Below are 21,379 nucleotides of genomic sequence, written 5' to 3'. Positions count from 1 at the left end.
CCCCCCCCCCCCAGCTGGTTGACCCATTCAGCGGAAAGCTTTATCGATGATATGCTTGAAAATCGTTTTCTTTTATCATTTAAATTGGATTGATTTCCCGGTTCTGGATCCATGGATCTTCCCTCCCGCTCTTCCCTGTTTTCCGGCAGCATCCAGCATTTTAGGGCCGTGTTTAAGGCCTCCGTGCAGCGCCAAACATTATTCTCTTCTCTCTCTCCCTCTCTTCTTCTGCCGGACCCAAAGGGGACAAGCACACACGCGCGAGATCAACATTGGCCTGTGTGTCTGCCTGTGTGTATGTGGGTATGTTTATGTGCAACAGACTGTTACGTAAACGTGGCTGGCCCGTTCCTATCGGTTCGTTCATCTGGATTTTATGCTCGCGCGCCTCCCGTCCCCGGTCCCCACAGTCCGCAGAGTGTGACGCGCCAACCGTTTGGTGTGATTCGCAATCGAGCGAAAGAATTTGAACGAATGACCCATTTTTTTCGGCTGGTCCGGTTTTGCTTTGGAGCTGCGCCCGGGATCACACACGCGGGGCGGGCAGAATCCTCTACTTGGCAAACGGGAAACCGGGGAGCGGGCCCAATGTTGATGATGATGATGATGATTATTATTATGTTGGGTGCTTTATACGGTCCCCGATCGATTGGTTGTTTAGCGAGGCGAATTGGTCCCCCGACCAGCGAGAACCCAGCACCGTAAACGGTTACGATTGTTGTGAAGTTTTCGGTTTAACGGTTTTCCCATCATGTCCCTTCGGCAAGTTTTATCGGCACGGAAGATTCACGGGACGTAACGGGCATTTAATGGGATTTTGGATGACCGGTGTGCCATTGAAATGGGCGACCAATCATTGACATCTTCTCCCTATGGTTTGATTGTTTTACGGTGCTTATAAAATTTTAATCTAGTCCCTCGGCTTTTAATGAAGCCGGAGCCCTTGAGCTCCAAACGCTTTCTTGATTGAGCAATTTATCCCTCTACACGGCCTGTTTTATCTTTTATAATGCTGTGCAAACATCTTTCCTGGTCTGTACGTTGTTCTCTCCAGGAAAAAAATACACTACCGCCCAAAGATTCCCTTTAAAAAACACACCCATCGAGTGCATTCCTTAAAAGGCCGTTCCAGAAGCGATAATGTGTTAATTGACGGCTAAGTGTGTCTTCATTAGCGCCACGCGGCTCCACATGCTTTCGGTGCTCGGTGGCGCCCACCAGCCGAGGCGCCCGTTGGTCTTGGCTTCAGTTTCGGTGCGGTTGTCTTGGCCGCAGCCGTTTGGTAATTGTCGTTTCTGTCGCCATCGTCGTGCTCGGCCACGGTGTACAAACAGGGAGTACATTTCTTTGTGCAAATTTGAACAGTGCCACTTTGCTAAAAGCATAACAAAAAAGCGGCAATCTTTATACCGCACAGCGGTATGGGTGGCAAGGCCCCGCTTGCCAGCAGAGAGCTGATGACAAAGTAATTTTAAAACCATCCAAAGTTGTCCGGTTCATCCAAACTTGCACGGAACAGAAAAAACAGAACAAAAAAAGCTTGCCGATCTACTCGAAAATGAAGACGCAAAAGATGAGGTTGAAGAAAACACAGCGATGAATTGCTGCAGTGTGTTTTTTCTCCCTTCTTTCTCTCGCCTTGGTTGGCCCCAAATGTGGCGCAAAACTTCACAGGCCCTCAAGGGAAGAAAAAGGGAGTATCACATCGCATCGGTTTGCGGTCGAAAGACAAACAGCTTCCATTTAGTTCTTCCCCTTTCCCATCAGTGCCCGCCAATTCTTCCCGTCCCCTCCAAGCATTTAACTTCTGTCGCAGTGGATCGTATTACCGAGCGTTCTGGCTCGCTTTTGTAGAACGCATTTCAACGAAAACATTCAACAACCGAACTTCCTGGGTATCCACGCCACACCACGCTAAAACGTTCCCGTGTTCGAGTGAAGCGTTTAATTAATTAATTAAAGAAAGATAAACACACCAATCCATACGTCTGGATGGACTCGAGAAGGGGGGAGGCTGCACATCTCCCGTGTCCGGTCAGGCAGCACTCCCGCCAACAACTCGAAATCCTGGATCCACAACAACACTGGGTGAAAGAAATCATTCGCTCCCTGGGATGTTACGAATGTGTACATTTTCTTTTTTGCTGTGATGTTGCTTTTAAAGACTTCTTATAGAAAAGATTTGAAGAACAAAACAGAACCAGCACACACACGTACTAGCCACAACAAGCCACTAAAACTTCCACCCGGCATCAGCAGGGCTCTGAATGTATTCAGAGAGAGAGAGAGCTGCTGACCGGGCAAACCGGACGGTTCCGGTTGAGTGCTGCATTGCTTCAACGGTTCTTCCCGGAGCAGAGCAGCGGCAGAGGCGTATCAAAGCACGCTTTAGCACCGTTTTGTTTGGCAGGGCTGTTGCTCTGCTGCCTCGGGAGCCACTTGTGCTGGCAACTCCTTTAGCTGGCATCGGAATCGGAGCACCATTTCTACCACGCACCAGTTCACCAGGGGGGATGGGGGGACACGTACACGCGTGTGAAGCGGCCGTGAGAGTAGCACTGGATTCTGCAAACGGTTGCTGGGAACTGAAGCCCTCAAAACCCGGGGAACTGAATTCCGGAACCGGCTGGGAAGCACCAGGCCTCTGTTTTATGGTTCATTTGAATTTATTGTAATCCACCAATCCATCAACCCGGCATTGGCCCGCACGGAGCACGGTGGAAAACAATATGCCTTTTCCACCCCGCAGCCTGGCCGACGGCCTCGGGAACGCTGACCTCTTTTCCCAGTGCCATCGTAACGGTGGGCAACCCCCGGGAAGAGGTCGGTTTTCCGATCGCGTAAAAAAGGGGGTCAAACGCGCAAACCATTCTTTGCGTTAAGGAGTTCTCTGGGCTGCTGAATGTCAGCCGAGACGAGACGAGCCACAACCACCACGGCATGACATTTCCGAGTGGCAGGCCCCGCTACAGGCTACATATCGCGCGCCATAATGTAGCGTAACGTTTAATCTCGTCTTTAGTGGTGGCCGGGTGATCTTCTCCCCATCCCCCACCCGGCTTCGGAAACGATCAAAAGTAGGACCCCTAACGGCGTGCCGAGACACGTGAGCGCGCGTGCTTAAACAGCAATGTTTGCGTTTAATTTTCTCTCCCTCGATCGAGGATCACTTACGATCCAGCCGTCCTGCCGTGCGCGATTAACCTCGGCTAGCTGGCCTCGCACACCACACGGCACGTTCGTTCCTCTTGTACCGTGACAGTGCGGCACAGTGGGAGGGCGCATTGTAGTGAACCTCACACAACACATGCCCGTGGAGTGCCATTTTGTTCGACCGCATTTTGTGGTCGTCGCGGGAAGATATGAAACGTCTCATTGCCTTCATTTCATTAACCTCTTTAGGTAGAGCCGCCAGCAGCAGCTAATTGTGCGCTAGTTTGGTGGGGCAGAGACTAGTAGTGTCACCTGCTTCGAAGACGAAAAGAAAATCGACAGAAAACGGTACTCCAAACTTCAGCTGCCTAGGCAACGCTGCCGGTGTGTCTTCTTCGCTGCACGGTTTCGATCCACAACGATGCTGAGTCATTTTTGGAGCAGTTGGGGATATTGGGAAGTGGGAACAAAACTTCTCGCCTGGAACGGAACGCGAACCGTCCCTTGAAGCGTAACATTTGGTTTCGATTCTTCCAGTGCGTCACCAGCGTCGGGGCGGGAGTGCTCAGAGCGCCATCGACGCTGTTACGCGTTCCAAAGTGAATGGAAATAGTAAATGGCAACCATCTGGACAGAATGTGTTCCCCGTACAGAATGTGCGTTGACGCTGGGCGTTGTCACGAGCTGCGCTACGGCTACACCACACGGTTCGACATTAGTTCCGGTGCCATTGGACATTTGGAGCCGTATGGGTTGTGGCGTTGGTAGCGAGCACGATCGCTTAAGTAGCGGTGGCGAAAATGGATCTAGTGTAGCAAATTCCAAGTACCGCTTCACTACCAAGACGGGTTTAGTGACGACACGCACACGCGTTAGCGCGGAATGCGTCTTTGCAAAGCAGGCTGTTGGCTGCTTTTCAACAAGTCATTGCTTTTAATGTATCGGTTCATCCGGGCAAATGACCTCACCGTCGTCATCAGGCTAGAAGTGCCGGAAAGTGAATCGTAGATCAAATATTTATAATTAAAGAACCTTTCACCGAAAACGGGGAGCGTGTGGCGCAGAACGCACGGACGTGACGTGACGTAACGGGGGGGAATTGGTTCTTCTGCTAGCTCAAACACTGACGAACATCGATAGGTAACGACTAGGTATCGGGGTTGGCGTAAAAACGTTTTACCCCGGTGGAGCATCTTGCTGGAGGATGGACACGGTTGCTACCTTGCCGGGGCAAGATATCAATCATCTAATGAGAGAAGCGGATCTCCAGACCAAACTCCTACGATGGAAAAGGGTAATGCTCTGGGGTATCGAAAGTGATTCCACGCCTTCCCTTTTGCTGCCGCTTTCGAAAGGCTCCGGAGAACCTATCCGAGAATTCAACCATTTTTGGAGTTCACTTGCCGCCGCCGGCGCGATGGTCAACGTTCGTTACGTTTCGGTTCCGTTCATCGGTGTTCCATCGCCTCTGATTGAGATATGTGCTTATGGAGAACTCTACTGCACATTCGGGAGCGCACAGCACCTCTCGCTGCGATGCCATGTTCTGTGTATCATTCCATCTTTACTTCATCTTTGATTAGCTTCCAAGCATCTTTCGCTCATTTCTCTCTGCTACCAACCAACCAGAGGATGATTGGATGTGTGTGAATGTGTGTGTCGATAGATGATCAAACAACCGCAGCAACCACATCGGGAATGGAGGCGGAAATTCACAAGGTAAACATATAGTTTTGCGTCTGAGCTTTTTTTTCGCCCCTTTGCTAAAGCTTCTGGTCAGTGACTCGGTTGGCTCACGTCTGACTAGTGGAGCAAATTACCGGAGAACGTGTAGGCGCACATGTTTTTTTGCAGATCTTCAAGATTGTGATGCACCTGATTTTTGGCTTTTGTGATTGAAAAAGGAAAAAAAAGGACGGCAAAAAACCAAAATTATACCTCACCGCGGGTTTCTGGAGCCACTGAAAATGGCTATCCGAACGGGAGTGAATTAACGATACTTTTCCGTTAATCGTTCGGTTGTTTGCAAATGAGCGCGATCTGCCCGCCGCAAAGCAACCACACCACACCGGCCAGCTCAGCTCAAGGGAGGAAATGAAAGATAAATTTAACTTTGACAAATAGCCGTTAACGAGAGCTGGGGGTGCCTTTTATTCCCATGCTGCATTCCTGCGCCTTCCTAAGAGTGCCTAATTATGTGCCTGAACGCTACTTTTCCCCCTTTTCCCGCTCCCACCGGGCCAGTTTAACTATTTCGATAAATCAACAAGAATTGCCTTCCGTTTGTGCAATCGCTCGGAGGCTCGATTCGGTGTTATTAGTGATAATTAATTACCTCGTGCTTAGTAGTGGAGGTAGCACACTGCTGGCTTGATTGCCAATCTGCCCCGAACGAGAGCACCACAACAGTTGGAGTTGGAAAGTATTGGAGCAAATTTCTTTCCACCATCCGTTCTTGCCACTCACCTACCTGTAGCGCTATTCCCGTGTGCTTAGGTGCTAAGATGGCAGAGGTTCACCCCTGTTTTGTCTCGACCGGCGCATCAAACCGCAGCCACAAGAACCGCAACGAACTGCAGGGCAATGTCGGAACGGACGGGTGTGCATAGTAAGAACAAGTTTGACCCCTTCTCGGCGCTCGCTCGAGAAGCGCAAAGATGGCCCGAGGTTAATGCGATAACGGAGTAAACACACGGAGGAGCCCGGATGCAATTGCGTTCTCCTTTCCATGCTCCATCCGGCCAGGAGAGAACGCATCCGGAATCTGGGTGAGGTTTGTTTTTTTTGTATTGGCATCGCGTGAACGATGAGTGGTACACGTCGGTGTACGGGGCATAACGGGCGCACGGGACTGGAGGATAATCCCCACCGGAAACCACAAATTATCCGTTCGCCTTTCGCCGGGCCCGTGAAGTGGATAAGCGGGCACGACACCCAGACGGATGTTGTTATCCTGCAAAGTTGGCAAGTGACTGGGTACGTGACTTTGGCGTTGGAACTAGCAAAACCCGACAGTGGTCCACACTTTGTAGCGTGTTGTGGTTCACGTCCACAAACCGCCCAAGTCATCGCAACGCCGTCGCCACCGCCGTGCGCCGTTAGCAGATGTACTTTATCTACGTTTCTTTATTTTTCGGTACAGCTGGCGGGCGTTCGGAGGCCAAAATAAACCGCAGGACAGATGAAGAAGTGTCGGCCGACCGAGAGAGTCGTGCCTTCCCGGTGCCTGTACCTGAAGTGAATGGGAGAAATTTGCATTGAAAGAGGAAATTGAATCATAAAATTTATACCCTTAATGGAAGAAATTCATAAATTTTCCACCCTCAGATGCTGCTGCTGGCCTCATTCATTCCAGGCCAGCACTGTTTCGATTCGTTCTTGCCTTGGCTTGCTCTCGTGGAGGTGAAGACGGTTCGCAGGCGAAATAGTGAAGTGCGGTACAGATTAAGCGCGGAATTGATGGGAATGGGTCCACCCAGTGCAGAAGGGACAGCACACCGTGCCCCCGGATTGGAGGCTGCTGCTGTTCCCGTTCCATCTGCGCTAGCTGCTACACTCCCAGCGAATCTCGACGACGACGATGATGATGATGATGGTGATGAAGTTGGCCACACTTCGGCACGCTCTATTCTATTCAAATTTTTGCCCTACCTTGTGCGGGTGTGAAGCAATCCCTCGGAGGAGGCACTCTGCCGACGAAGAAATGAGTACACTAAACCGCTACGAAACGGGTGGAAGCGGACGGGGCTTGATGTTTTCTTCGCGTAATAAACATTGGCGGGCACCTAATTCCTGCATTAGCGCGGCTCCACCATCATACGGCCAGCCAGGCTGCATGTGTTTCTTCCCGTGCCGTAATTGAAAGAAATTACGGCCAAGCGGGAGCAAGACCTGGCGCGTTGATGAGGCCACGGTTGTGCCAGACTGGAAATTACATTGATCGAGGCCCTACCGTTTCCTGTCCGGGGTCACACCGTAGCATGCACGCACGCGATTGTGTGCGTGCGAAGGGTATTATTTAGAACGAATGGATCTCCATCCAGCACTTTGAGATTAGGGCATATCTTGAATGTGTCAGCATCGAGTAAAGACACCAACCAAAAAAAGGCACAATCTTTAACACTTAATGACGAGACGGAAAAAGACATTTATGGTGGCAGTGTTTGAGATTTCCTTCCTGCCTGCAAATGCAACAAATGTGGGCCTAGGGCGTCGTGTGTCCGCATGTAAGAACGATCGTAAAAATGTCACGGTTGGAATGGGCAGAAAACATCTGCCGGGATGGTTTATCTGTCGATTGGAAGGGAAAAACAGCAATACAGAGAAAGCAAGCCGAGTCAAGGGAAAGAGGGGCTCTGATCGGGTTAAACTCTCATCCCTGGTGGATGAACTTGTGTCGTTGTGAAATTACCGCAGGCTACGAACCGGGCGCCGCCGAGAAGTCGAAGTCGGTGGGTTATAAACCACGCTCGAACCACTTGTGTTGTTTATTGATGTTTATGGAAGTTGTTCTTTGAAGGTAGACTTTTGATCTTAGGGTCGTAAAATCATCAACGGGATATAGAGGGGTATTTGTAAAGTTGCATCATGGTTCTGTGCTTGCGATGTGATTGAGATGGAGTTGCAAATGGTGGTGATGGTAATATTTATGATTGGTAAAGACTTTGAGTAGTGGACGATGCATGGGTTCTAAAAACTAAGGCTGGAAAATCACATTCCTTCGATATTTATTTAATTTAATTGAGCCTAACGATAACTTTTTCCAATTCACTAACTATACAGTATTGTAGCTTTAGGCAACAGTTGACTCTTTACTGTGTAATCAAACTTTATCTCGCATAGTTAAAGAGTGCAGCACTCAGAAAAACTAACTTTGAAGCACACGAAAACATGCTACATTGAAGTGGTTTATCCATCCAAAATCTTCACCCCCATCGCCGTTGCCGCATGTTTGCACAATTGCGATTGAAATCAATCTTGCACTGGTTTAATATTCGTAAGATTAAAAGCCATGACCGAATGGACGATTGGCCCAGCTGGCGGCGCTTTGAGTGCGCGTCACTGCGCAACGATTGCACTCAGCCGCATTGATGGAACGCTGTCAGGCGAACTTGCCCCAAGCCTGCCTATCCTAAAAAGCCCATTCTATCGCGAGAGATCGTCTCATCTCCAAACATCTCAAATAGAAATAAAAAAAAACACACCGGCAGATGAGTGAATACGGGGCCCAGTTTGATTGGATAGATTATTTTATTTCGGCCTGTTGTTGCCCGCAATAGCCGATGACCTCCGAACCGAACCATTACATCAGATCGAAGCGCAGAAGGCGAAACAGCGTGCGATCGTTGGTGGGAAGATTAATGAATCACCTCCGCCGCTCGTCAGGGAGGTTGGGGTTGGAGTCAGAGCCGCCGCAGGATCACCGGATGGCGGTGAGAGGTTCGGCGGCGCAAGTTTAAAGTTGAACTTTTTTTTTCTGCCCCGGCCCGGATGATGAGCCCGCGCGGGGCTGACTGTTTCTCACGAACGCGTCACCGGCGGGCGGGCAGACGGACTAAATCCGTTGTTAATAAAATTCGTTCGCTTAAAGCGCGTTTCGGCGCTTTCGCGACGATTCGTTGTCGTTTTGCGATTCTTTTGGACCACGTTGCGCAACGCGCAACCGGACCGTAAAAGCCTGTGCTGGTCTTCTTTGATGTGAGACAGAGACGGTGATGACGGGGAGCTGGAAAGAGGAAGAGTGCACCATAAAGCCAGGTGTGGAGTTTATGGTACGGAGCGCGCACAGGTTCGCGAGTGAGATTTTAATCTTCTTTCGGTTTCCAAATCAAATCAAATTACAATCATAGCACCGGGGCTCGGGAGAGGAATTAGCTCGACGCTCGATCAGGGGGGAAGGGGGGGGGGAGTGTACGGGTGGAACGGGTGGTTGAGGGTGAGGGGTTGTAAAGCCAGCGATGCGCAGCGAGGGATTTGTGCGGATGCGGTCAGTCAACGCGTAGTTATGGTGTAGTCATCATCATTGAAGAAGTTACGCAGGTCTCGGTGTACTTCTTCCAACTCCAGGGTTTAACCAGTTGGTCGCGGGGGTAAGAGGGCACAGACAGTGTAGAGTCTTGAGCGCGATGTCTTGAATATTTAATTTTCCCCGAAACGGCGAGAAAAAAGGGCATTGGAAAAATCCTAAAATAACATCAGACGCGCGTGCAAGAACGTGCCGATGGTACCGAGGGAGTATTGGGTTCCAGAATGGACGCGCGCTCCATAGGGCGCGCGTGTGTGTGTATGCGTGGGGAGAGTAGCATCAGCAGTAGCAGCAGCAAACAGCAGTTTGACCAGACCCGCGTAGGACGCATAGTTTTAGTTACTCTTTCGTAACACAGCGTAAGCAAAGTATGATCGTGTGTGCACAGTGTGTGCAACGAAACAAGAGGTGAATGTAAATGACTCTGAAATGCGTTCCTCTGCCCGATGCCACTGCCCGGTCCACAGGAAGGGATGCCGAGGCCGGGGAAGGGATGAGAACGCTGCGAGCAAAAGGGTAAAGAACAACAAAGTCCAGAAGTTTGGGAAAAAGTGTTGCGCGATGATGGAATATAGACAGTCGGACGGACGGACAGCCCAAGACTGAAGACGGTGCCATGGGGACCGGCTCTCCCGACGGCAAGAAACGCTCGAAGAAGATCGAAAGGTAGCAGGGCAGGAGAGATGATAGTGAGCCAGAGCGTGAAGAACTGAAAAAGAAGCCAGAAACAACTTCACCGCCGGCAGACAGTAAATATTTTTCCCGTTATTTATGATTTTATTGAAGTTGAATGAAATTTTTTCTCTCTCCCTTTTCTGCTGCTCCCTTCAAAGCCCGTGGCATCCGAGTCGCATAAAAACGACTCTTGACGGATGGGCTGTGAGTTGTGCGATGTGAGCAGCAGCGGAGTGCAGTTGGTACAACATAGGAATGTGATGTACGCGCGAGGGCAGACACATGAAGCAAGATGCCCAACTGTTTATAGTTCAGCCATCACCTCCGGATGTGGATCGGGTGCCTCGGCCCAATGTTTACCTCTTAGTGCGCGCAGTGAGAACGCTGAGGAAAGTGTTTGACTTAGCTGGGCTGTGTTTTGGAGAAGACCCGTGCTTCTTGAAGAAAGAAAGATGGCACGCTCTGGAGAGGTAAAGAGCGACCCAGAAAAAAAAGAGTTGCAAGTGTACCATCTTCGCCGCGTTTTGCGCAAGTTTTGTCCAATATCATTGAGCGTGAAGGTAGTTTTTAATAACGCAAAGCACCGAATGAAGTACCAGCGCAGCACCATCCACCTAGTAACATGCGCCTTCACTCGCCTTCAAGCATATTGCAATTACACTACCGCGCTTCCGCAAACGATGACTCACAGGGATTCGGCAGGGCAACAACAACCAGCATAAAAAAACCATCATAATCACGGGTAGGGCTCGGGCTCGGGTTCAAAAAGTTGGTCAACATCGGTCAAGAGTGGCAAACGTGAAGATGGCGCTAGACGCGCATCCTCCTTCGCAACGGAGCCTAGCCCGACGGTGCCGAAGCGTTATTGAAACTGACTTGCACTTACATTGCGCTGGGCCGGAAAGTAATGGCTTTGAAAGCGATATGAGAAAAGTTTTCCATTTTCTTTCCATTTCTTCGTGCAGGCGGTTTTAGTAGACACACTGCGGCAGAATTATTTCGCTGCCGTCTTCGTTGCCAGTGGCGTCGTAGACGGTGGCGCCACGGTCCAGTTGTGTCATCTTGCTGGAGGTGAAAAACTAGAGCCAGCCAGAAGGTGGTGCAAGTAGTCGCGTCCATTTAGAAATGATAGAGTGAAACAGACACAAACAAACACACACACATGGACAAACTTATCAACGGCGAAGAAAAGTGCATCGTAGCGTGGAGCGATACGTGAGCCCGCTCAACTGCCGTAGTGTTGGAGAGAAGGCCAAAAACTTTAAAGGCTCCGGCGGTTGTTTTTTTTTTTTTTCATTTACGTAACCGTATGCTACAGGGAACTTCACTTTTCCGCATGTTGGTTGGCCCTTTGCTTTCTTTCGCGTGGCCACCCGGGGCGTACGCGGATTGCACCATTGTAACCATATGGTACACACCTAGCCGAGACGGTTTCGGACCCAGCCAATCGAAACTGACTGATGGCGCATCGTGCCTGTGTGCATGTCGACAGCTCACCGACAGGGGGCACAGCCGTGGCAAAGAATTTTGCAATTCCCAATTGCATTATAAATCACACCGTCCATTTGTGAGTCCACGGCCCGTGAGTCCTCCCCTACTCTATCTATCTCTCTCTCTTGGTATGTGTGTGTTTTATTATTCCAAGCGAACTGTAGCCTTTTGCTTAGCTACAATGAGGCACGAAGAAACCCCCTGCTGGTAGGCAACTCCGCAGACAGAACAACCAATCTTCCGCTTCTGCGGCTGGACGACAGATTCAATCTGGACGGATTGGTATCAAAGGAAGGGGAAGGGAGTAAGCGCAGGCAGAGAATCGCTCAGTTCCACATGCTGACGACGATGTGGCCATTATTGCAATCGTGACCGTTCCGTTCCGTTCCTTTGCATGGGTTCTTCGAATTAAACCGGATAAAGCGTCACACCGTCAACTGCGTCAACTTTGCTGGAATTCAAACCGACCCGACAGCGGGTAAAGCGCACCAAGCGGATGGGATTGGGATCCCGAATTTCCATGCCATGCAATCGTGGTTCTATAACCCGGAACGGTACGATTCCGTGACGCCGGAAGACTTGCAAATGGAAGCAAAACAAAAAATCCCACACACCAAGTCAGAGGCAAGAACGATGTGGAGCTCGAGTGATTCCAACGTGCTGAAAAGGAGAAGGAGGGTGGTAAAGTAATCACGAACTCACAAAATGGTACATTTTATTGCTGCTGCTTCGAGCGGGTGACAGCGGCAGGCTGAACTAATGCCCTGAACGGAGCAATAGTAGTTTGGGGACAGCTGGACCACGATCAAGCCACATTTAGACATTGCCCTTCGTTGCTCTGGTTCAGCACATGATGCATTGATCATATTTCACAGATCTTAGGCCTGTTCCAATTCTTGCCACACGGGCACTCTTAAATGACCGGGTCCCGTTGACATCCTTAATAAGGCAACTCTATAAACCTCACAAAATCATCAAATCTTCGTCTAATGATATCGTTAATGGCCTGTTTGTTAGCTAGCTGTTGTCAGCTAGGTTCATTGTACTTCCAACTCCGTATGAATCACCGGCCCAATCTTGTTGTTTTTTATGTCGGTGATCGGTTAAGTTCACCGTCACCACCTTATTTCTCTACTGCCAAGTCAAGTCTTACTGTCAAGTGGAAGATGTCACCCAGCCTCACTTTTAATATGACGCATTACGCTCCGAATCTCGGAATCTGTCGAAAGGGCAAGTCTCCAAATCGGGCCAGACAGCAGCGTTCTAACGCAAACGAGATGTCATTTGTTGTGCCTCCACCCTTCTCCACGATTCGAAGCAATCACCGAAACCGTTTTTACGAACCAAGATGAATGGGTTCGTTGTCACTTCTTCTCTTCCCAGCTGGGGCCTTCCGCTTTATGTCGCCACACCACCACACTCTTCTTGGAGCTTTGTACGGCTTATTAATATGACGAGAGACACACCGTGCGATCCCACTCCAGCTGTGCGCGTATCTTCTGCACGGCCGCTGTGACCGCCGCCACCAACGGTTCCGAATAATGACCGTCCCCAAATTTGTTCGTTAGCTTGTGCACATTTTGTCGTGTCGCTTTTCAACCTTTGGTGCGTTATTTTTCGTCTTTCGCCCGAAGTTCCAGGCCTTTTCCATAAGGTCCATTTGCCCTGTTTGCAGCCACTTGGCGTGCGATTGCGTGAAGACGTGGGCTTTTCGTCATCCCGTCACCGCTACTGGTCGGTGCTGACCCGGTGGTTCGCCATCTGTGACAATGAAGGTGACAAGTCGAATGACCATCCTCGGGCAACGTTCTTCTTTCCCATGGGAGTACAGAGAGCCCCGTGATGTCTTCGGGCGTGGAATAAATGTGCAGCGGGAGTTGAGCGCAGCGCACGTTCCAGTTATGCAATGATTTATTGTACGCGCATCCATCATGGGTTGCGGGTTTTCCAGCCAGCCACCCTCAACCTGGACGCCCTGGACAACGCGCCTGAGACGGAACCGCAAACCAGCGTGTTTGATCTCCGCTCCGCACACATGTGCGTGCTTGGCGTTGCTGTACCAACCAACCACACGAAGGCACCCGATGTCATCAACCCGCACACGCCAAGTTCCGTGGCGTTACCCCGTTACCGCTAAGGGGGCGTTATTAATTTTCTGCCGCCCGGGCGGTAATTCTACGTTGGAAGCTCCGACCGACCGTGTGTCGCACGTGAGATGAGAGGCCGTGGGCACAGTGGGCCGCACTCATCAGCGGGGAAGGACAAATAGCGGACGAAGATGAAATATTGTTCCTAGCGCAAGGCTAATCATAGCGTTACGGTGATTGGAGTACGAAACGTTGGGGGGATATAAGGATGGGAAAATGTAAATAAACGTCATCTCGCCATCTTGCTTATCAAGTCAATCGTATCGATCACATCATTGGATGGTTATCGTTCAGCCGGATCAAAACCAGTTACCTCGTTACGGCAGTTAATCATAGAGAACTCCCTTCGCTCTCCCCACTCACGCTGCGTACACTCTTAGGGATCTTGAGGATCGCCAGCAGGGGCATTGAACCGGCAAGTGATAAGTGGAATTAATTAGGCTCGGAACTCTGCGTGCAACTCCCGTTACATCCCCGGGAAAGGTGCAGGACCGGACCCGCCATGTAAACACAATCCTGACGAACCTTTTGCCCGGGCCGAGGCCGAGAGCTGACGGAGAAGCTGACGTAATGCGTAAGTCGACTGACTAGCACCGTTTATGGGCATTCCTGCCTGTCGACATTGTTGTGTCTTCAGGTTCTCCGAGTCCGATCGGGTTGGCAGGCAGTGTAAGTGTTTCGATCGCGTGCATCGGCGCGTGATGGTGAGGCGGCCGACCGATCGAAGTCGTTCGTCTACTGGGTCAAAGGTATTCCGAGTCGGTGTGCATTCCCGCTTCTGCCGAGCTTGAATGGTTGGCCTCGAACTTGACGAAACCGGGTGGCAGAAAGGGATGAGGGTTTGCGATGTGAGAGTGTGAGTGCCCCGCAGCTACACCCATATGTGTGGTTCGACGACTCCTCAACAAGCGCAAATGTGCAGCACTCCCCGCTCGACTCTTAACAAGCTGGAGCTTTGGGGCAGTGCTGTTTTCTTGGCTGTTTTCTTATTTTTACCCCACCACCACACTACTGCATCGCAACGGGAGTGGAGCGTTGGGAGGCAACTATTAAATCACCAACTGCACTGCCACCGCTGCAGGCGGAATCTCCCCTCGCGGGAGTTCGTAACTCGGCGAAACGGCCATGAGTGGAGTGCACACACACAAAAAAAAAAATAGCACACGGAATGACGACGGGCCCTATAAAACTGAAACCCATTTCGTGTCCGCTAACGGGGCCTTAGTGCTTAAATTAGATCCATCTTCTCCATCTTTTGCTCCACGCGATGCACTGGCGGCTCTCGTGCCTGCCGCCGGTTAAATCCCGGTAGCCCGCAGGGAGACGGGGCGCGCGCCTCATCTAACACCGGGAGTGTGTGTGTGTGTGCTTGTAATGGTCAGTGACCGGCAGCCAGAAGGGAACGAAAATGCGAAAAATGGTCCCTCACGCGCTGGACGACGCATGGAGTTGGGGAAGATGGCAAACAAAAACCAAAAACACAAAAAAAGACATCGCTCCCAAAGAGGCAGGAAACACTACCGGCATCGGGTGGAGATGAATGTACTAATAAAAACGTCACCCTCAACGCTCATGTCGCTCCAAAAAGGGGGTCGTAGCTGGTGTTTGGGAGTGCGTTGGGGGTAATTTTGTGACCGCGTGATCCCACGAACGCCGCGCTTCAATGGTACGTCTGCAAGGGCTGGCAGTAGTAATTCGATCACTTGATCACACACACACTCCTCGGAGAGCAAAGCAAGGGAAGCCGACTTCTGGTCAACAGCGCGTGTACTGCCCGAAGGAGATGATGAAGCACATAATACGATAATTGGCCGCCGGGTTGGAGAAACCGTAATTGAAATGAATCCGCCACCACGCGGCGGGACACCGTCTGCCGGGAAGGGGAATTCCTTCCGATGAGCCCTGCCCTGCGCCGCGTTCGATTACGTAGCCCCACGGCCGGGGACGCCCTCAGTAGTGGAAATTATGGGCTAAATGCACTAAATTCAGCGGCAAACACGATTCGGTACCGTACGGGCACTGTTGTTCTCCCCTTTCGATGCCATTAATTTGCACGAACCGGAAGCGGTGGCTGAAGATGATGCTTCCTCCTCCACCCGCCAGAGACTCTGGGGCGAGTGATCTATGAATGATCGTGCTGCTAGTGCGTGTTGGCGAACCAGTTTCAGGTTTAATTTCGAGTGTAACCTCAATTTTGTACCGCAACTTAAGTGGTGCTTCATTACAAAAACGCAGCCCTGTGCCTTTCTCCAGCCTGTCGCAATTATATTTTAGCACATGCCGAAGTGATCTGGAACTAACGTTTTTTTTTCGTTAAAGGGGAGCCGATTTGTTCCATCGTTTAGAGATTCGTTGTGCGGCAAGAAAAACGCAAGAAACGAACCTCCCCCAAGGCGGCACACGGAAGGCACGAGCGTCAGCGGTTTAATGTTATCGCATCTTTCGCATCTTTCTCACCTGATTTCCTGTCTCGTTTGGAAACGAAGAAAGGTGAATAGCAAACGGTGCGATGACGGAACTAATGTGGCATTGAGAAAGGGGAAGGGTTGGACAAAAAGAGAAGACACGACCTACCTAGAGGCGCTTTGGAGCCCCGAGGGCTAGAAATGTGAACAATAAGCAGTTATATTATGACACCATGATTTGTTTCTCCGCGATAAGCGATCGCGTACGAGAGACCTAACGAGCCATGTCCCGGTTCAAGGGGATGGGTGTGTGTGTGTGTGACGTGACGCTCATTCTTAATGAAGATGATAGAATCTTTATACGCTTGCTGCGAGCGTTGCTGAATTCTGAGAAATTGGAGGAATGTTCCTTGTCAGCGATCAACAATCGCTTTATGCTGATACTGGATCGCTCTCCATCAACCGAGCCGAGGTGGAAGGTTCATTGACATTTGGCTCCAGATTGAGGCCAGCTGACTGATCCGCAGCACTGGATTAAGATACAGCAAGATCGGCTATCCTCGATGACTGTCGTCGTTGCCCCCGCCCGATGCCCTTGCTGGTTGGGCACGATTCTACACACGCGGTAACATGAGCGTGACATTTTTGCCCGAGCTCACATTTTATGTCACACGATAGCCCGGGATTTACGCGTCTTGTAACGCACGCTGGCTGCTGCACACCGGGATCGAATTGCAGCACCGTTCAGACAGCAGGTCAACCGAACCGAACCACAGACACGGTACATCAGAAAAAGGGTGAATGGTGACTCAATTAGAGCGAGCGCGTTCGCGTAAAAGCAAGTCACCGATAGCCCTAAATACCGTATAAATACGGGGGTCCGCAACAGCCCAGTGGACAGTAATTCGTTGTGACAAAGTAGGCAGCAAAACAATTAACAATAACCAAATTAAGGAGCCATGCACACCCGAGCACCCGAGTGCACTCTCGCATTCTTTGCGAATGTCACGAGCACCTCAAGAACCTCACCCCATCTTGGGACGGACAACTTGGTTTCGTGCCGGACAGGAAGCTAGACGCTGACGTAAGACGTGGTCGTTTGGGTCATACGCGAAAAAACAAAAAAACAAATGCGAAAGCGAAAGTGTACCGTAAACGTACACAGCGCGGAGGAGATACATTGTGAGTTTTCCTTCCTTTTGGCCGTCGTTCGTCGCACACGGTGGACAGAGCAAGCGAGCGGCATTAATTAGAGCCAATTGTGATGGAGAGGCTAAACAGTGACTTATTGCGTAGGCTTTTTCGTTCGATTCGTAACGGTGGACAGTCACACAGTTTTAACGGTGGTTACAGGCCGAACATCTCACCCACGAACCTAGGCTGCAGCCTCTGGCGGAATGTCGCGTTCTAGCCATGCGTCAGGGGTGTGATCTAAATCAGTTCAGGCTAGAGAGCTAGGTTCTCCTACGGGGATAATTTATTCGGACACTGTTTGGTCAGTTGGTTGATTGCCTGCGGTTGGATTGAAAAATGATCATGTCAGACGTAGCTGATTGTATCACGAGATTAGCATGTACCAAAGCATACATGAGAGGCGTAGTGTGGGGCAGAAATTGCCTCCCATTCGAACGGTTGCATTCCATATGACTTGAGCACAAATCATGCTGTACGAATCTGTACGCCGCGTTGTTTTACAGCTCAACCATGATTTAGAATTGTATAAAAAAAAACAAAAAAAAAACGAAGTCACACAATTTAAACAGCTCTCAAGCGTCTACGGCAAAGCAGATTGAGATGGAACCACGTTCCACGTGAATTAATTTACCTTTTGCGCGAGCGTATTTCGTAACCGTCGCCGAAACCTGGCAGCTCATCCCACAGCCAAGGGTAAAGGTGTAAACGAGATGAAATATGTAAGACGATTCCTTACAGCGCGCCACATCCTTCCCCAAACATCCGAGTGCCATCTTTACCGAGCGCTCCTGGCTCCAAAAAGAATGCCCTACACCGCACACGGGTAAAGCGCGTTTCATCTTGCCGTTGGTTGCTGCCAGGACAACTTTGTCATGATTCTGCGGGCGCGGAGGAAGAAAAGACACGAAGACTCGGGGCCCGGAATTCTCCAGCTCCAGCACGCTCAAAACGTGCGCGACGAAGCGAATATTTGGCATGTTTGCGAAATGTTTCGCAAAAAGATGCCATGTGATCGCATCATTACGCTTCGCCGATTGCTTTGCGACGAGACGCGACTGTAAGTGTCAGTGGTAGTGATAAAATTCTGACTGATGGGTGGAAATGAATGCAAAATGTAGGGATTTGGATGTGAAAATTTAAGAACTTTTTGGAAAACGGAATTTCTAGCTAGTGTTACTTGTTATTTTGTAGATATTTTGAAAGGAAACTCTCGCAACAAGCTCAGAAACAAGCACAACCAACTTGCTTCGCATTAGATCCCCTTAGCATGCATCTGCATCAATGCTCACCACCCATGGAAAGCTATGCTGCAAATTCCATGTCCGAGAAACCACGCAATCTTCCGTCCTTCCCACTGTCCCACCTCCACGTACAGTTACTGAACTGTAGCTAATGCTGCTCCAAATCACTGATGCGTTTTAGTTTAATGATATTGTCACCTTCCACCGGCCCTTGGACGCGTCCCCCTGTTCGGCTGACACGGTGTGCGACAACGGTTCGTAAGCAAAACTGTCAACAATTATAGGGCAAAACAGCGGACCGCACCGTACTGCAGGGCAACCGTGTCGCCATGCCAACGGGGATGCGATGCAGCGAGAACATTATCCACCTTCGCAGCAGCACGCGCTGGATGGGGTGCGCAGGGAGTGTTGTTATGTTACCGTTGTTGTCATTCGAGTGAAAGGAGATCGACGATAATTGCCAACTTGTTTGGTTACCTCGATATTTATCCCTGGCCACCAGTACCAGTCACCGGGCGGAGTTTTTATCAAGCTCCCTCTGGTTTGCCTGGTTTGCTGGATTTGCTCCACTTTTTCGGTGAACGGGATTGCCGTGCTAAAGAACCGGGACCCGGGGAGGGGTTGGTTTTTGCCAAAGCACGCAAAGAATTTCACAAAGATGGCACGGAGAGCAGCACACGGAGGGAAAAAGGTTCTTGCGGGCATGTGCCCAGTGTGCTGCGCGCCGTTGCGTCATCCGGGCGCGTGGAGTGAATGAGCGTGCGCGCGCCAGCGAGAGCTCAGCTGCGTTTTGGGGCTGCACCTTATACCGTTAATGATGTGTCCCCGTGCGTCCCCATTTGTTCGGAGTGTGTGTGTGGAGATTCCTTCATGTTGTGTCTTCGGGGGCAGGTTGCGGTGGCGGTGCGGATCGCAATCATTGATTGGATGAAAGTATCATGGGACACGCGAACGTGTTATTAGCGTGATTTGAGATCACACCGTACGCGCGCTGAAGAACAAGCCCTGCAGGGTGGTAGGTGTTTCTCGTTGTTGGTTTTTTTTGCTGGCGCTACTCTTCCTGAGTACAGCCACCGTTGGTCGATAAGCAGTACTGTTGTGGTGGCATCAATTTTTACGCCCGGCCTCTGGAAAAGGCATAAGCGGATTTTAAACGACGCGTTTGCCTATCAACCGGTTTTTTTTGTGGTGTTGCGCGGCATGCGAGATTGTTAATGGATATGCTTTTAGGGAATTTCTTTTCCAGCCAGAGAACTCACCAAACGTTTGCGTTCGAGCTGGTTGTTTGATGTGTTTTGTGCTCCCTCGCCAGCAAGACGACAACGCTGCCCACCGTGCAGATGTCTAATTAAAGGTTTGGCGCGAAGAACCATTCCCTTCAATGAGGTGGAAACATGCGTCGCCCCATTAAGGGGGCGGGCAGGGGGTCTTTTGAAGTTGTTGTGCGTGTGTGTGATGTGCGAGACAAGTGGCCTGAAAAGTTTCGTAATCACCCATGATACAGTGCGAGCTTCGGTCCACGACAGATTGGCATTTATGGCACTTCACTGTGCACTTCATACATTCGTTAGGTCTTAATTTTGGGGCGTTTCAAGGTGCTTTTCAATGAGCTGAGGTGTGCGTAATGGTTACTGCTCCGTCGACACCAACGGACACTTAGGACAGTTTTGTTTTTTTGGAGGGCGAACTTGAAGCCGAATTGAAAACCCAACACAAGGGAATGCAAAAAAAGCGCGCCTACCAATTGCCACCCAGGAACATGAGGCGCCAAGGAGATAGCCAATTTAAAGACACACGGAGTGAAGGAGAGTTTATACAACACAGTCATTACCACTTTTCACAGCGCCATCGTGTGGCCTTTTCTTGGGTGGCCATGAACATCCACTCCGCCAGCCGGGTGGTGAAGGAACATAAAAATAAATCAGGATATGCTCTTGCGCGTAAAGAGACTCAAAACCACAAGACACGTGATTGTGCCCGACGCGGAAATTGGCAAAAGAGCGTGAAGAGGAGTGTGTTCAAAAGGAGTGAATCCGCCTTAACGACGAGATTGTATTTGAAATAGTTCTTCCACCTTCCAAAAACGGCAGTCTACAGTGCGCACTTGAGTCGCTGTGCCGGTGGGCGTTCATGGCGATGACCATTCCACAGCTGTACTGATGCCGCCAGGTGCAGGTGGTGGTGATCAGGAAGCATCATCACCCGCGTTGGTAGTTCAATCGCTGCCAGTGACACCTTCGAGAGTGGAGCCGGTCCACTTGAACATGAGCCGCATAAGGTACAGCACGCTTCCCTTCCCGCCGTGTCCCGAAGTCGAAGAGGTCGAAGAATAGTTTTCTCAAGCGCCACTCGAGAACAGGCTAACACAATGGTGTCCCGCACCAACAAGTGCATCACGGGTCCGCTCTACACTCGGTTCAGGTCGTTACTTCCTCTACCCCAAAAGGAGCCAAGCGAAATGGTGCTGCCGTGAACTCTTGATTCGAGTGGGAAGTCTAAATTTTCTAACCTGTCAGCAAAAGGGAATGACGGCGTGGTACCGTAGCCGCAGACGCTTTGAAATCAGAGAACGACACTCTCGCCGCACGCTGGGTGGATAGGAAGAAGCATCGGAAGCTGTGTTGATAATTTATTTCAATTACTCTTCACGGGTTTTTCTCACTTACGTACGTGGCGCGGATCGTATCGTCGCCCAAAGCCGTGACAACCTGGCGGCACCGGGCGATGATATTGGCGGTATCGATGGACTGGCATCGCAGCAATTGAATCATCGCAACCGGTGCCGGTTTCCTTTTGCTGCTACGTACGCCGATGCGCACCGAGAGATAAACGGCCGAACGCCGGCACGCCTGGTGGATGATTGAAGCGATCCAACCACGGCGACCCAGCCATCCAGGCACGCTTGGGAGTCCTCTTTTTCCCGTAATTGCCGCATGATATCGTTTATTTGCAGCCGCTGAGCGTGTTTGGGCTGTGAGGGCTTGTCTTGATCCATTGCCTGAATGTCGCATGGGAAGTTATGGGCAAAAACACGGTAAGGATACCGCA

The 21,379-nt window shown here is 50.6% G+C and overlaps 1 protein-coding gene across 3 annotated transcripts in view; it reads left to right on the top strand.

Annotated features, from left to right (window-relative positions):
- LOC120894594 (band 4.1-like protein 4) overlaps nt 1-21,379 on the top strand; it is a 92,544-nt gene that overhangs the window by 9,575 nt on the left and 61,590 nt on the right. The window lies entirely within an intron of this gene.

The sequence above is a fragment of the Anopheles arabiensis genome, chromosome 2 (genome assembly GCF_016920715.1).
Source record: "Anopheles arabiensis isolate DONGOLA chromosome 2, AaraD3, whole genome shotgun sequence".
Taxonomy (NCBI): Eukaryota; Metazoa; Arthropoda; class Insecta; order Diptera; family Culicidae; genus Anopheles; species Anopheles arabiensis.
Note: the sequence above shows the minus strand (reverse complement) of the source record. Positions and strands in the feature narration are given on the sequence as shown.